Genomic DNA, 14,620 nt, shown 5'->3' with positions numbered 1-14,620 from the left:
GTCCTCCGAGACTTCCTGGGTGGTTTTGTGGTCGTCTATTTAGATGATATCCTCATCTATTCCAAATCTTTACTCGCACATCAGACTCACGTCAAACAAGTTTTACAAAAATTGCGAGAAAACCATCTCTACGCCAAGCTGGAAAAGTGTGAGTTTGAGGTGCAGAAGGTATCCTTTTTAGGTTACGTAATCTCTTCTGAGGGATTTTCTATGGATTCAACAAAGGTCCAGGCTATTGTGGATTGGGTACAACCCAACAATCTAAAGGCGGTACAGAGGTTTCTGGGCTTCTCCAATTATTATCGAAGGTTCATTCACAACTTCGCTGACATTGTGGCTCCCATTGTCGCTTTGACCCGTAAAGGAATGGACCCAACTAATTGGTCGTCTCAAGCAGTAGCCTCATTCAAAAGTCTGAAAAAGGCCTTTATCTCAGCTGAGGTCCTTAAACATCCAGATCCAGCTAAAGCATTTGTTCTAGAGGTCGATGCCTCGGACGTCGGGGCCAGCGCCATTCTATCACAGAAGGATCCTCATACTAATCGTCTACACCCATGTGCCTATTTCTCCCATCAGTTCTCTTCAGCAGAAGCCAACTACGACGTCGGTAATAGAGAACTATTGGCAATCAAGTGGGCCTTCGAGGAGTGGCGGCATTGGTTGGAGGGTGCTTCGCATCAGATCTCTGTCATTACCGACCACAAGAACTTGCAATATATACAGTCAGCCAAGCGTTTAAACCCTAGACAGGCCCGCTGGGCATTATTTTTTACCCGGTTCAATTTCCTGATCACCTACAGACCAGGTTCCAAGAATGTCCGGGCAGATGCCCTGACCAGGAGTTTCATGGCACACCATGTTCCAGTTACTAACCCAGAGTCTATTATTCCTCCTTCCATAATCCATGCTGGGTTAACCCAAGATCTGAGTGTCACATTGCAGAGATTCCAGAAATTAGCCCCAGATGCTACTCCGGAGCAACGACTTTTTGTTCCAGTCCATTTAAGAAAGGCGGTTCTTGCGGAAGCACATTGCAGTAGGGCTGCTGGGCACCCTGGAATTTACAAGACGCTAGAAATCCTTTCCCGTACGGTCTGGTGGCCATCCATGTCTGCCGACGTCAAGAGGCATGTCCTCTCATGTGAGATTTGTGCTAGAAACAAAGTTCCTAGGATCCATCGAGTAGGCCAATTAGTTCCTTTGGCCCCTCCTGCGAAACCATGGACTCATCTGTCTATGGACTTTTTAGTGGATTTACCACCTTCTGCAGGACACAACACGATTTGGGTCGTGGTAGACCGGTTCAGCAAAATGTCACACTTCATTCCGTTAACCAAACTGCCTTCTGCTCGGGATTTGGCTCTCTTATTCATTCAACATATTTTCAGGCTCCATGGACTCCCTACTGACATCGTCTCTGATCGGGGTTCTCAGTTTATAGCACAATTCTGGAGATCCTTCTGTACCCTTCTCGGAATCAAGGTCAGTTTATCATCCGCCTACCACCCTCAGTCAAATGGGCAAACTGAAAGGGTTAACCAGTCCCTAGAAAAGTTTCTGCGATGCTACACATCGGAGTTCCATGATAATTGGTCTTCCTTGTTACCCTGGGCGGAATTTGCCTGTAATAATTCCTGTCACTCAGCTACTAAAATCTCTCCGTTTTTCTGCAATTATGGTTTTCACCCCAGATCTAACTCCCTGTATTCACTCCAGTCCGTTGGTATCCAGGAGATCCGCTCCACTGCAAGAGATCTCAGAGTTATCTGGAAGAAAGTTCACTCATCATTGAGACAAGCCTCACTTGTGGCAAAAAAAAATTCGGACCGACATCGTACCACCTGCTCCCTTAAGGTTGGCCAGAAGGTGTGGCTGTCTACAAAAAATATCAGGCTCAGACAGCCTTGCAAGAAGTTGGGCCCTAAGTTCATCGGGCCGTTTCCTATCATCAAACAGGTGAACCCCGTCGCATTTAGGTTAAAAATTCCGGCCTCGTTGAGAATTCCCAACACATTTCATTGTTCTCTGTTGAAACCGGTACTATTTCCTGGTCAAGCCCAGTCTTCAAGTGTGCCTGGGAGAGGTTCCAGTGGACCACAAAAATTCCTGATTCAAAAGGTCCTTGATTCTAAAAAAGTTCAAGGACAGGTGCATTTCCTTGTACAATGGAGGAATCGCAGATTGGAAGAGCGATCTTGGGTTCCGCGGAGACAACTCCATGCCCCAAAGAATATACAACATAACAGAAAACAGCGCTGATGACTGATAAACACAATCAATATGCAACCATCTGTGGGTAATAAATGTATATAAACACTTTATTAAAAATGAACCATAAAATAGACAACACTGGCCAGTGGATAACAACTTGACATGTAAAAAATCAGATGAACCGACTGTGTTAACCATCAATAAGGCTAATGAACCATGGAATCGATCACTCCTAAAGAGAACCAGCTAAATGTCCCACATCAAATAGATACTAGTGTCCAATGACCCCGTTGAAGATCATGAAGTGGAGCTTCAAAATAAGTGTGGCCACACTGATGGTGGAAAGTATACGTCACCGTGATGATGGTGAACCCCACTTCAATGCTTCTAACACATGTAGTATGGAGGAGAATATGCCATAAATGCCACAATGAGAAAACCGCCACTCCTGAATGGAAATCAAAGTCGCTAAACTGCTAAAGTAGAAAGCGCAATACAGACCTGGTCCGATACTCAGTCCCGTATTGTGGTCTGTATGCGCACGCACCTCATACCCAGAACGAACTCCAGGACCTCCGTAATAGATATGTAGGTGAAGACGGCAATCCGTGTAAGTAGTAAAATAGCAGCTAGCACAATCGTGGCACCAATTGTATAGCGATGATATGGCTCATAAAAGGCAACCTCCAAAAATCCACTAGGGAAATGAGCTGGGTCATGGATTAGTGCTATCCAGCGGCTCAGTGAACATCCAAATCACCTGACGCGTTTCATCACCTGCCTGGTGATTTCTTTAGAGGAAAGAAACTGAAGGAGTTCTTCAAAAAATTCCCTAGAAAACCGGGATGTCGGGGTCCCTCGACCCCTCCTCAAGGGGGGGGGTACTGTTATGAGCCGCGGCGGTGCCCAGCCGCCGCAACTCACTCACCCGCATCCCGGCCGTCGCCATGATGACCGGGACGTCATTTACGGCCATAACCCAGCCGTTGCCGGGGCAACCAGTAGACGCTTCAGAGCTGCGTCCCGGCAATAGGAGGAGGCCGGGCGCAGCGTTCTACAGCCTGTGGGCTAATTAATATGGGCAGATTATAGGAGGCAATTACAGGCATTAGCCTGCAACTGTGCAGGCCAGGGGCAAGCCCTGATTGGCTCTGTTAGTGACTGCTTTATTAACCTGCAGGAGTGTGTTCAACCTGTGATTGGTTCAGCTGGGTATTTAAGGCAATGAGGTCTGCTGCCTCATTGCCGGTTATAGCTCCTGTGTTTCAGTCTGCTGACCTGCTTGTTCCAGTTCCTGTATCCTGATATCTATATTTGACTTCCCGTGTATGACCCTTGGCTTTGTATTGGACTTCGTTCGTGTTTCCTGTGACCCTGATCCTTGGCTTGTTTACCCGTTCCACTACTTTGCCTGTGACCTCTGACCTCAGCTTGTTCATCGATACTGCTACTTGCTGCCGGCCTTTGACCTCTGCGTGGACCTGACTCTTCTTGCCTGGGTTCTCCCCAGCCGGTACACACTTCACGACCCTCTGTCAGTCTGCAGCCCAGTCTGTCCCCACCATCAGGGGCTCCAGTGAACACCTGACTGGCAGAGTAGACTCCGGGTTGTGTTGTGCTGGATGGAGGGGTTCCTAACATAGATAAAGATTTGACATACAAATAAAAAATGGCAAACAGTTATAAAAACAAAAGGGATAACAGTACGGAGCATAACTCACTTATAATCTGCATGCCTGGGGCAGGCAGAGAAGATGGACAGTCCTTCAATTAGATTGATTCCCCAAGAAGCTGAAAGTTTGTTCCTTCAGAAAACAGGTTTCAAGCAACATGAAAAGGGATGGTCTTCACAGGGGCAGGGTTTAATGCTAATAGGGAGTTGTGGCCTGTAACACTTTTTCAATCACCATTTGCATGTTGCCTGATTTACTAACTTTTTTGTAGAGCGTTACATCGAACCCATTTTATCATTAATAAATCCCTTATGACGCTGTCCATCTTTTGATACCAAACATGATGACCTTTGAAAATGTGACATACCTTTTCCAAAGACATGTGATTTCAGCTGTTCACGGATACCACCCGTACCTGTCATTCACAACCCTGGTGTGATTTCTGCTCCTCAGTATGTAGTGCCACCCAGATTTCCCAAAATATGAAAAATAAATTAATTTCTTTTCAAGTTCATATTTCTATTTACCTGCATAAAGACCATACAGGTTTTATGCAGGAGTCTCCATGATTCTCACCTAGGCATATTGCTCTCCAATTTACACCTAGTGGTTAGTTTGTGTTTACAACCCTATTGAAAGGAAGTCAATTAGCTAGAGAAATACACGATCAAATACAATGGATGTCTGTGATCTGCATATCTTAAGCTGGTCTCTTCACAAAGGGTTTGCTTAACTTAATTACCTCTTACTGGGCTCATTGTTTCATTTAAAAAAAAAATCATTTAGTCACACATTTATCTGAGTTGAAGATCAGGTTCATTTATATGTAGGCATGCAAAGTTTTATTTGGGCCCTGACATTCAATATTCTAATTCATCATCTCAGATTTATCAGATTTATGCTCTCATCCTGAAACTGACCAATAGCTCCTTGCAAATGTTCAGATTTCGGTCATTTTGAAGCTTAGAATCAATGTAGGTCTTAAACCTAGGATCAAGCAAAGTCGCCAAAACGTAGTGATCCGACTTCAAGATTTTAATAACTCTTGGATCATTGCTTAGAGAATTAAGTACTTCATCTACAAGGCCAACATAATTTGCAGAATTGCTGTCTTTCATCTCCTCCTTGGCCAACATAATTTGCAGAATTGCTGTCTTTCAACTCCTTCAGTTTGTCAAGCTGCTTTTTCAAAAGTCGAATTAAGGGAATGACTTGGCTCAAGCACGCACACTATGAACTCACTTCACATGTCACACGTTCAAATGGTTTCAGCACCTTGCACAGCACAGAAAGGATTCTCCCGAAATTTTACAGGCCACCGAAAGCATCTCCTGCACTTCACGGTTATTTTTCAAGAAGCTCTGCACCACCAAGTTTATTGTGTGAGCAAAACAGGGAATGTGATGGAATTCACCCAGCTGTAATGCTCGCACAATATTGTTGGCGTTATCAAAAATAACATATCCTGGGGAGAGTCCAAGTGGTATAAGCCATGTATCAATAACATCCCTTAGTTTTCGTAACAAATATCAGCTGTATGCCTGTTAGTGAAGCCGGTGATACAAAGAGTAGCCTGCCTGTGAGAAATGTTACGTAGTGTTGTACATGCTGCTGCTGTTCCTGCTTGTGAAGACGAATGACCAATCCAGTGGGCTGTCACAGTCATATAATCTTTGGCAAGCAGGACCTTCTCACCTCTTTGTCTGTTTTACCCAGTTTATTTATTAGTTTACTATGTTTGTCCCCAATTGTAAAGCGCTACGGAATATGTTGGCGCTATATTAATAAATGTTGATGATGATGATGATGGTTTTCCCACTTTCACCTGTCCACATATCTGTGGTTAAGTGCACAGTGGGTAGAATGGCATTTTTGAGCCCAAATTGTAAATTTTTACGAACGTTTTGGTACAGTTGTGGAATAGCTTTTCGTGAAAAATGGTGTCACGATGGAATTATGTAACAAGGACACAAAACATCAATTAACTGTGAAAAACCAGGTGCATTTATAGTGGATATTGGATGCAGATCTAACACTAGCATAGTCGCCATGGTGTCTGTGATCCGCTTTGCGACTGGGTGACTGCTGACATATTTGCTTCCTCTAGCAAAAGATTGTTTCACATTTAATTGTAAATTACTAGTGCTCTTCTTCTTGGGCTTCTTATAGGAGGAAGATTCACCCCCAGCAGCAGCAACAGCAGCAGCAGTGGGACTAACACTGAAACATTCTTCAGAGGAGTCAATTATAGTGCAGGAGTCATCGAGCCTTACCAAGTTGGATGCAGGGCTAACTCCGATCGCTACTGAGGATATTGATGAGGATGGTGTTGTGGGTGTAGATTGCAGGCGTCGGAATGTAGGTGAGAGAAGGGTCCTAGCTGATGATGGAGTGCTTGTTGTTATTTTTGTGCCATAACTTTCAGTTTTTCCCAACACCTTGCCATGAACTCTCGTCAAATGACGTAACATGGATGAGGTTCCAAGATGGTTAAGGTCCCTCCCTCGGCTGACTGTTGCTTTACATACACTGCAAATGGCTATGCAACTGTTGTCATGATTTAGGTAGAAATAATTCCACACATAAGAAGTGGCTTTTTTGGTCTTATGCCCAGGCATGACAATGGCCTTCTTCTTGTCACGTGCCAGAACTGCTTCCACTGGTGCAGGACTTACATAAACAACCTCATCCTCATCAACATCATCATTAGTGCTCTCGTCGGCTACACAAATATCCCCCTCATCCTCTCCAATTCCAAAGTGGCATCCTCAATTGGTGTATCACCGGCTACACTCGGGCTGTTCAGGGCACACATCAGCAGAAATGCTGAAAGGGTCCTTCTTTATGGGTTCACTATCAGAATGGTCACGATTACACATACCACTCGTGGATGGACTCTCCTCAAGGATTGGTGTCATTTCTGATTCTGAGCATACATTTTCCTCTAATGCCTTACTGTTTTCTTGCAGCTCGGCTTTCACACGTAACAGTAGTTGTGCACCACTTTTGGACTCCGAATTACTTGGTCTTGCTTGGTCACGAGTGACCTTACAAGAAGAAGCCTCAGTTACATTTTTAGATCTCGAACTAATAGAGAAAGGCAAAGGCCTCATTCTTTCTTTGCCACTGCGTGTGTAGAATGACATGTTGGCAATATTTTTTTTATCGGCAGTTAACCTTTCCGGTATTACAGCTCTTTTTCTCTTCAACAAGATAAAAAGTGTTTTTTTTGTTTGATTTTTTTCCCTGACTTCAAAAGACTATGTACTTTTACATAGGCTTTACCAGATGACGTACAAGGAAGACTACCATCAGGACTGGTGGCAGTAGCTGCTTGCTGCTCCTGCTCATATATGTCCTGCTGTGAATCCATTTTAATGAGACCCCAAATACTTTGTAGTGCAAATTCAGAAATATATAGTGCTGGTTTATTAGAATTTAAGCAGTCAGAAAATAGATTTTTTAGAAGGGGCGAATATGACACCCCAAACACTTTGTAGTGCAAATTTAGAAAAATATAGTGCTGCTATATTCAAATTTCAGCAGTCAGAAAATAGTTTTTCTTAGAAGGGGCGAATATGACACCCCAAACACTTTGTAGTGCAAATTCAGAAATATTTACTGCTGGTATATTAGAATTTCATCAGTCAGCAAATGCAGTTATTTTAGATGGGGGGATAAGACACCCCAACACTTTGTAGTGCAAATTCAGAAATATATAGTGCTGGGATATTACTATTTAAGCAGTCAGAAAATAGTTTTTTTTAGAAGGGGGGGAATATGACAATCCAAACACTTTGTAGTGCAAATCCAGAAATATACTGTGCTGCTATATTACTATTTAAGCAATCAGCAAGTACAGTTTTTGTTGAAGGGGGGAATATAACACCCCAAACACTTTGTAGTGTAAAATAGATGGAGTTCACCTTTATTCTGTCATTTCCCCTTTTGTTTTAGCACAAATGACCCCTTCTGCCACTTGTAGAATTCTCTTTCAAGTGATTTGATGACACTTTAATCCTGGTTCTCCTTTGTTAAAAGGAGTTATTCAAAGCCAAAAAATAGTATTATGTTAACTTTTATGTAACCCTAACATTAACTCTGGTCTTAAATCCAAGCCTAAACCAAGTTTTAACCGTAGACTTTACAATAGTACAAGCATGGGTATAATTCCTGGGCTGCAGGACCCTGTGTACCTGCTGCCTTTGCTGCTCTGGGCCATACTCCTTGTGCTCTTTTCCCTGACCGCCAATATCTGAGGAGAAAAATGAACGAAATGAATGCCCCAGAGAGGGGAGGGCATCCATCCCTAGAAACTCCTCAACATGTTGCTATGGTGCTACCAAATTTCTAGTGACACCCCTCAGTGCAAGCTCTTATCTAAATTGTAAATAATCTTGATCTAATACTGAGCATGTAGAGGTGAGGCAAAACAAAACATTTGGGAGGTAGAATGATCTTAGCAAAGGCATGAGACCAATCACAAGATTTCAACAATACACTTAGAAGTACATAAATAGGATCCATGTGTACTATAATTCAGAAAAATTACATTTTCAGTCCCAGTATACAGAAAAAAAACCCTGCATAAATCTCCTGGATATGGGGGCAAAGAAAGCCCATTTGATGGGCTTGCTATTCAATCCCACTTCACCTTTTGGGGTTTTACTGGCTTTCAGCATTTAGTCATCACTGTGTTCTCCTCCTCGGTGGTAGTCAGCATATCGATGCTGACTACCCCGACATCTTCACGATGAATGTCTCCTTCCCGATACACTATCAATGATGACTGCTGTCAAATGGGACTTTAACCAATCGCAATGTAGGAAGAAGCCTGCGTCACTTAATGACATCACAGAAACGCGACGGTATTATCGCTGCTGTTGAGGGGGTAATGTAAATATGCACCCATGTACATTTTAGTTTACATAGGCTTCTAAATTGTACATTGCCACATACTTACATTACCCCCCTTTAACAGCAGCCATAAATCTGTCGCATTTCTCAGTGATGTCATTAAGGGCTGCCGGTTTCTTCCTACATCGCGATTGGTTGAAGTCGCGTTTGACAACGATCATCATTGACAGTGCATCAGCAAGGAGACGTTTGTCGGAAAGATGTCGGGGTAGTCAGCATCGATATGCTGTACCCAACACCTTTTCCTAGAGCTGCTTGGACAAGCCCATAACTCACTGACTGTAAGTGCCAACTGCACATTAATGGGGTATCTCCAAATGTAGGAAGGTAATCACTGTCACAACAAGTTTCTTTCATGCTTTTTAAGCATGGCTTCCCTCAGTGGATCCCCCATCTTCTATACTTTAGTCATTTCACACTCTTTATGTCAAAGATATATGTGTTACGACTCTGCCTATACATTGAATGTGGCTGCAGTATCTCAATTCCACCAGAGGTGCTGCTGTTTTGCCCCTGAACTTTACATCTCGTCTGTAGGAGTTAATCTCCTTACTTGATTAGTACCAGCACCTGTTTCATGGCTTCATATACCTGCCTCAGTCTGTGTTCTGTGCAGTTCATCGTTTATACCTGGTTGCTGTTTGTCTCCTGTTTATACCTGTTCCAGTTTGCTTTACTGCTGTCTTATCTCTCGTTGTGACCCTCTGCCTGATTTCCAGACTCTGCTTGTTCGCTTGTGACCCTTACCTCTGCCTGGCTACTGGATTCTGCTTGTACACTTGGTGCCCTGATCTCTGCCTGGTCACTGGATTCAGCTAGTCCATCTGCTTCCCTGGACTGCCTCGTGCCTCTGGCTTACTGGAATCCTGATCCCTGCCTCCTTAGTCTGGTGCCATTGTGCCAATTGGGTAACTCAATCTACTTGTTCTTGCATTTAAACTGTATTTGTTATTTGAATCATTACTTGGAACCTGTTGTTTCTGGATTATTCCTGCCATTTATCACACCTGTTCATATTTGTATATTCTGCTACTGAAATCAGCATATTCCATGAACTGGATCTTTGTTCACATATTTTGCCTTAATAAAGACACTTGGGGCTAGATTTACTAAGCTGCGGGTTTGAAAAAGAGGGGACGTTGCCTATAGCAACCAATCAGATTCTAGCTGTCATTTTGTAGACAGCACTAAATAAATGAAAGCTAGAATCTGATTGGTTGCTACAGACAACATCCCCACTTTTGCAAACCCGCAGTTTAGTAAATCTAGGCCTTGGTCTTTCTGCAGTCATGGCCAAAAGTTTTGAGAATGACACAAATATTATTTTCAACAAAGTTCGCTGCCTCAGATTTTATGATGGCAATTTGCATTTACTCCAGAATGTCATGAAGAGTGATCAGATGTATTGCAATTAATTTCAAAGTACCGCTTTGCCATGACAATGAACTTTATCCCCAAAACAACATTTTCACTGTATTTCAGCCCTGCCACATAAGTACCAACTGATATCAGGTCAGTGATTCTCTCATTAACACAGGTGAGAGCTGTGAAGATACCATTTTTTCTGGTCCAATTCTACCCACTACACTCTGGCTGACCACCGACGGGTGCCTTCCTAGGCCGGGGAAGCCTACCCAGTTCCTTATAAGGTTCTTATTAGTCACTTAGGCAAATGCAGTTAGAAAAGTACAACAGTACATTTCTTGTAACAAAAGTAATCATTAGAATATTATGTACACACAAAAAATAAATGCCAGGCAAGTTCACCACATTACCTGTCCCTTACCCAACTAGCTTAAGAAGTTAGTCACCTGGCCCTCCAGACATGACAATCCATGGATCTGCCGATGTATTTCACTGGTAGAGCCACCAGCCACCCTGCAGCTTCCACCCATCAAATCCCAGAATGAACACCCCTCTCCTTGAGTGGCTCCTTATATCTAGGGTCAAATTTCCACAGTCTGTTCCCCTCCCTGGTCAAACCTCTGGGTCTCTCCTTGTTAAACATTAGTGAGTCCTGGACTAGGGGGTTGGAGAGGGAGTGGAGATGAGCTGCAATTCCACAGAAACTCCTCTGTTAGATTGTAGACCAAATGTATGGAGTAGTATTGTGAGAACAGTGGATACTAATTAATCTTCCTCTCACCAGTATCTTACAACCTGATCCCTACCCATAACCCACCTGGCTTCACTTTATGGACAATGAATAACAGCGTCCATGCAATATCAACAAGATACAATAAACAATATACATATTCACAGTGAGCTAAAATGTCCCCTTATCCACTGTAATTAGACACTGCAGTGGTATTCTGTTGAGCTGGGGAATAAAAGCAAGGGCTATAAAAAGTACGTACTATACTCCACATACTGTGAGAAATGAAGGACAGGCTGGTTAAGGTGTTATCAAATTTGTTTTGTCCCAAGAGTGTTGACGAAGCCAAGGCAGGAGATGACTCTGTCATGCTGATTGAGTTAGAATAATAGACTTGAAGCTTTAAAAGGAGGGTGGTGGTGGAAATCAATGTTCTTCCTCTGTTAACCATGGTTATCTGCAAGGAAACATGTGAAGTAATCATTGCTTTGCACAAAACGGGCTTCACAGGCAAAGATAATACTGCTAGTAAGATTGCACCTAAATCAACCAGTTATCGGAGCAACAAGAACTTCAAAAAAAGTAGTTGTGAAAAAGGCTCAGGGTGCCCAAGAACATCTAGCAAGCGCCAAGACCATCTCCTAAAGTTGATTCCGCTGCGGGATCGGGGCAGCACAAGTGCACAGCTTGCTCAGGAACGGAAGCAGGCAAGTGTGGGTGCATCTGCACGCACAGTGAGGCAAAGACTTTTTGAGGATGGACTGGTGTCAAGAAGGCCAGCAAAGAAACCACGTCTCTGCAGGAAAAACATCAGGGACAGACTGATATTCTGCAAAAGGTACAGAAATTGGACTGCTGAGGACTGGGGAAAAGTCATTTTGTCTGATGAATCGCCTTTCAGATTGTTTGAGGCTTTGGAAAAAACACTTGACCGGAGAACGAAAGGTGAGCACTACCATTAGTTCTGTGTCATGCTAACAGTAAAGCATCCTGAGACCATTCATGTGTGGTGTTGCTTCTCGTCCAATGGAGTGGGCTCACTAACAATTTTGCTAAAGAACACGGCCATGAATAAAGTATGGTACCAAAACATCCTCCAAGAACATCTTCTCCCAACCATCCAAGAACAGTTTGGTGCCTAATAATGCATTTTTTAGCATGATGGAGCACCTTGTCATAAGGCTAAAGTGATAACTAAGTGGCTTGGGGATCACAACATCAAAATTTTGGGTCGATGGCCAGACCTTAATCAAATTGGGAACTTGTGGTCAATCCTCAAGAGGCAAGTAGACAAACAATTAACTTAATTTACCTGTGGGCTTTGCATACCCCAGTGTACTCATGCTGTCTTTATTCTGTTCATAATGACTTTGAAGCATCTGGTTTCTCTACTCGCCTTTAATTGTACCATGATTTAAACCTTGATCTGTGTCATATGAGTGGCTTTTGGTAATAGTTTTAAATTTTAAATCCCTAGTTTGTTGTTGTTTTATCCATGTCTACAATTTGGCCACACAAAGTCAGGGCCTGTGGTGGTGACCATGACCTGTGAATATTTCTAGTGGTTTTCTATGCTCTTCTTCGGATTGGTTGTTAAAGCATTTAACAATTAAATACCGTTTCTACATATTTAACAGGAGCTGGGTTTAAGGAAACTAAGGGGTAAATGTATCAAGCTTAGAGTTTTACGGCGGGTTTGAAAAGTGGAGATGTTGCCTATAGCAATCAATCAGATTCTAGCTATCATTTTGTAGAATGTACTAAATAAATGATAGCTAGAATGTGATTGTTCTTTTAAACCAGCCAGAAAACTCCCAGCTTAGATATCCTAAAAGACGAAACTTAATGAAGAGGTCAAGTTTACATTGAAAATTAATTATTTAGAAGGACTTGGAATGGATAAAATATATCAGCTTGCACCATATTAACATTCACTTACTTAAAGCCACGCTGAGGTCTTTAAAATATCAAATGAGAATATTTATTGCTCACTATAGGTAACAAGCAGAATATAACTACTGTAATTCCCATTTTATTCATCTTCCAAAGGTACATGGTAGGTGCATATCAAATAGCACAGCATTCATAACCATGCAACTGTAATATACTCTATCAAACTGTAATTTCCTTCCTGTACCTCTAATGTCTTTGTGACAGGTAATGTTAAAGTCAACACCAAAGATCACCTGAGCTGCATTGATAAGAAAAGTCTTGGTAAAGATTTTTACCTAATCTGAGTCCCACAGATTTTATTCAGAAGAAACCTTTGCCTCTTCACCACAGCACCCAGAACCATTCCCAATCTCAAGTGCCTGTTACCTTATCAGTTTTAAAAAAAATCTGCCACTCAACTGTAAGGAACATAAGACCAGAAAGTTATTCCAAGCTGCCAGTTTTCTTTGGTAAATTAGATTCTGGCTAGTCTGTGCTCTCGCTCAGACACATCATTACACCCCCAAGACACATTATGACACCCCCCAGCCCACTGTCTGAACTTACCTATGCTGTGCTGGTGCTGCTAACGTCCATCAGGGTGGAAACTTCCTGCAGAGTGAGCACAGAAGCTCTTAGACTTAGGGGTAAATGTATCAAGCTGAGAGTTTTCTGGCGGGGTTGAAAAGTGGAGATGTTGCCTATAGCAACCAATCAGAATCTAGCTATTATTTTGTAGAATATACTAAATAAATGATAGCTAGTATTTGGTTAGTTTGTCAAACCCGCCGGAAGACTCTCAGCTTGATACATTTACTACTTAGCGTTCCTTGGCTCACTCTGTACCCAGTAGGAAATAGCAAGGCTGTGTCTGACAGTATGATATCATACACTGTCTGAGGACTGGGAACAACAAGCAGCTCCCTTCCTCCTGCACCGGCAGATGGGAAAAAATGTGATTTAAAAAAAATAAGAGAGAAAATAATTAAATGCACATCTGCAATCAGTGGAGGTCCAGGCTCCGGTACTTTGTTCCTGTGCCCCCCTCTCAGCACTCCTGTAGATAGATATGCACATATGGGGTGCTTCATTGGTAATTTAGGGCATAGTCAGTTACAATGAAATTTTGTTTTTGTACTGCTCTGCAAAATTAGGCTCCAGATAATCCTGCTCCATATTTAGCAAGGAATTGCACAACTCCTTAAAATATACTGCCATCTCGCTTTGCAAATCTGTGTACTTTGATAGAAATGTAGACAGACCTGTACAAATGTAGACACACAACGAGCTGGCTGGGCAGGGGGGTATCTGCCCTCTGGGCTGGTCCCATAGTGGGCTACCTTGGACTGGGTCACAGGGCATATTTGCAACTGGTCTAAATTAGGAATAGATAGGAGAAAACAGTAAATAATATCTGTAAGGCAAAGAAAGTGTAACTGGCACCTTTCACCACCTGACAGTTTGTTTTATTTTCAGCAGTATCCAAACATTGAACAGCGTAAGTGTTTCTTGATGTTTTAATGATAAAATATGTTAATTTTTCAATGATTATTCACATAATCTATACAAAAGGGATCATGTTTAGCTATTTCACAAAAAAAATGTTTTTTCAGAAATATACTGTGACTGGATCACTATTAAATAACTTTTGGTAAAAATGTATTTAAAGCAAATAGCGCAGGGCACTTATTCATGTAATTGTACGGGCACTTCTTTTTGAAATTGAGTATATTGTGAGATTGCAAATTGTTATTTCTGAGACCAGGGGACGAAATTTGTCTCTTGTTTAACC

General features: G+C 42.4%; 1 protein-coding gene across 1 annotated transcript in view; it reads left to right on the top strand.

Annotated features, from left to right (window-relative positions):
* Positions 1-9,535: 9,535 nt before the first annotated feature.
* Positions 9,536-14,620, top strand: part of RASGEF1A (RasGEF domain family member 1A) — a 377,612-nt gene continuing 372,527 nt past the window's right edge. Inside the window, exon 1 of the mRNA XM_075217145.1 lies at positions 9,536-9,709. The gene's annotated coding sequence lies outside the window, so the exon portion shown is untranslated. The remainder of the gene's footprint in view (positions 9,710-14,620) is intronic.

The sequence above is a fragment of the Mixophyes fleayi genome, chromosome 6 (genome assembly GCF_038048845.1).
Source record: "Mixophyes fleayi isolate aMixFle1 chromosome 6, aMixFle1.hap1, whole genome shotgun sequence".
Classification (NCBI taxonomy): Eukaryota; Metazoa; Chordata; class Amphibia; order Anura; family Limnodynastidae; genus Mixophyes; species Mixophyes fleayi.
The sequence above is the reverse complement of the archived record's forward strand: the minus strand, read 5'-3'. Positions and strand labels throughout refer to the sequence as shown.